This window comes from Clupea harengus, unplaced genomic scaffold (assembly GCF_900700415.2).
Source record: "Clupea harengus unplaced genomic scaffold, Ch_v2.0.2, whole genome shotgun sequence".
Classification (NCBI taxonomy): domain Eukaryota; kingdom Metazoa; phylum Chordata; class Actinopteri; order Clupeiformes; family Clupeidae; genus Clupea; species Clupea harengus.
In genome coordinates this window covers 115001-118358 of record NW_024879641.1, presented here as the reverse complement: position 1 = coordinate 118358, position 3358 = coordinate 115001, and positions in this window count along the sequence as shown.

The window sequence follows — 3358 nt, the reverse complement described above, 5'->3', positions numbered from 1 at the left end:
ACACACTCTCTCTCTCTCTCTCTCACCCAACACTAAATGTCTTACATCGAAGTGAAGAATTGTTTAATTTTTTTTAACACACAGTACAAATAAACTGTCACAGTTCTGCAATGTTGTCTATGGAACACATGTTTTGTATTCATTCATGGTGTTTCCAAAGTAACGTCAGCCAAGTAACATGTACACAGAGGGGGAACATATATCGAAGAAAGTTTGATTACCAAAGAAGAATGTTTTTAACCCTCTAATCCCCATAGCGGCCGCCGACGGCATGTTAGAATTTCCCCATAGCGGCCGCGGCCGGCCGTAACTTTTAAAGACACAGTTTTTATACTACAACATTAATTCATGAAATAATACTCCGCTAGTGGATACATGAACATCTTACTTTTATTTTGAAACCGGAAACTTGGTATGCTGTCATTGACTTTTCTGAAGTATTTGTTAACTAAACTTCGCTACTGACAGATGGCCTGAGGATTACAGTGTCTCTTGCAGTAAAGGCTAGCAATCAGAGACGTCTGCATCTGTTCTCACTGGATGAGACCGTATTTTTGTGCACCAAAGACGACGACTCATCACGTTTGTATGACAGTGACGACCATGTTTGAAAAATCAAAATTAAAAAACGTATTAAAAATAGTAATATAAGTATCCTCCTGTTTTTTTCTGACTAGCTAACTCTCTAGTAACGTATTCGTATGGCGGTCACTGAGAAGTGTTGGTTTACAACTAGCACCAGCCTCATCGTTCTCCAAATTGATAAGACATAGCTAGATCAATGAAATTTGAATGGATTGTAAACCCATGACACTTTTATTTGCCGAGTTATGTAACATTTAATTATTGATCTTTGAGGGACGTTCAAATAAGCAAATTTTCACGTTACCTCACTTGTGGAAATGACGGTCAATTCGTGACTTTCGCAACCTACGAAGCAAGCACCTGCGTCTGTGGGTGAGAGCTATTTTGTGCACAAATAACGACGACATGGGTAATCGGCTGTGTTTTCTGTTTGTCAGAAGAAAATGTATTTTAAAATTTGGATCGTCATCTCAATTTTCATGACTAGTTTTACAGCTATTTTCCTAGCTATCTACATTGACTGAGGTAACGTAAGTCTGAGGAGTTCGAGCCAGTCAGGAGTTGGTTGATAGCTAGCTAGTGACTGCATCAGCCTCATTACTTACTAAACTGTTTAGATTTAGATAAATAACATGTATAGTAAAAAAGAAAACTGTGAAAATGGGTCACTTTTTTTTATTCTCACTTCTAATTATTTTTTGTTCGTCTCTACTAGTTATTCAAACCTCCATTCTTTTTTGAGCTGTAAGCTCATTGTAACAACAGTAGCTAAAGACAATCAATAGCAAGATAACCATTTATAATATATTTAAAACCTCATATTGGAAAGGCATTCAGCAGATTATTCGACAACCAGCTAGTAATATGTTGTGATGTTTAAATTTTAAGCTGGTACAGTTTTTAAGCTGTAGAAAGCCAATCACAATGAAATCAGTGCTCATATAGGACCATAGTATAGGACATCAATACTACATAAAATGTATAGTAGATGTGCAGTAGCTAGTCCGTATGTAGTTCACACTGGGATATTGAGCCGATGATGTGACAGAAAACAATTGACAGAAAAATGGAGGAAACACTAATGGCTTCCACTGTGATGGCTTACAATAATGGGATAGTTTTTTCTTTTATGCGTCAGGATGTCGGGTGTTCCAGCTCATCTGAGAGTAGAGAAGTGAGTGAGGGTGCTGTGGCAGCAGAGAGGAGTGAGGACATGGGGGAGAGCAGCGAGAGGCCTGATGAGCGTAGGGAAGCTTCAGTAGGACAGAGTAGGTTTCTCACTAAAGGAATTGAAGGACAAAAGTTGTCCGCATACAAGTGGTGGTGTTTGTATAGGTTGTCTGACATAAGATCCATTACTACCCTCTATCCCAAACCAAATATCATCTGCCACACACCCCTTGTTGCCTATTTATACATTGAATGGCTAAACAGTATCCTTTCAGGGAGTCGATAGAGACACCAGATCTAATACCCCATCTGACATGTTTCGTAGGCATATACTGTTTCCAAAGTAACATGCCGTCAATCATGGCCTCACCTACTGAGAGATTTTTCCAACGGTCCGATGAAGTTTTAGGACGTTCTCCTGGAGCACACACATTACAGTTTTTTTTCGATCACTTTTAAACTTGTGTCAATACCATGTACACTTTTTTCCAAAACTCTTCACACAGTGGGCTTAACAGACACACACCTCAGCAATATCAGTTAACCTTTTGTGCAAAATGCACTACAACCACCAAAACACCTTCATACTTCACCCAAAAGTGAGTAATGCCGTAACTTTAGCAAATGTTCTCTCTCAGAGTACAATGACCTAAAAACACTAAAACACTTGAAGCATTGCCAATTGCATATATAACATGTTGCTGTATCCTCTAGATTTGGCATAGATTACTGTAGGTTTGCATTGCAAAAAGGAGAAAAAACACACAAAGGCAAACACTTCTTTGGACTACAGTAAATATTGTTATATTACAGTGAACAAACAATTCTAAAAATGCTGCAATATGTGTGGATTATTGCATATGCTAAAATGCACGTGTACTGCACTATATAGACTTACTACAGGACAACAAAAAGGCATAAAATAATGCTAAGTATTACTGTAGTATTTCCAATATTTACATACATCAACACAAGATACAGTCTACCAAAGTACTGTAATACCATTAGAATTCTACTGTAGCCCTAATGCTGATCCATTCTGTCCTCTGTATTTGTGTCAAACTTTGACATGTTTGAACTTCAAATTTACAGTAACATTCTCCTTTGCATTGCATCTTGGAAATACGTCAATCCAAGCTAACTATCTGTAGACAGTGTTCATATGTTAGTTTGCTTCTCACAATAGATGTCAGTATTGAGTGGGTACATTTACTGTACTTGCATTTTTCAATCACTGTCTTTCACTGATAGCCTATGACTTACATATAGAGCAGTACTGTAATAGTGGAAACAACTCTTCAGGAACAGCTACATCTATGTTTGCCTTCTGTAGAGATAGTAAGAAGTCTGCAAGCCAAAACAACAAAATAACTAAACTTTCTGCTAAAATAAGAATACTTTGTTTTATTCAAGCATATACCTTAATTTGTCTGTCCAAATACAGCATCTTTCCATGTACAGTAATCTAAATTACTGTAAGTTAAGTTTTAAACTGAAAGTTAACTGTTTTGAATAGAGTATCTAAACATCGGCAAAAAAATGCTGTAGTTGCACAGCGTTTTGCTGGTAGTGAACCTTGACTGAGACAGGTATCCATGAATTT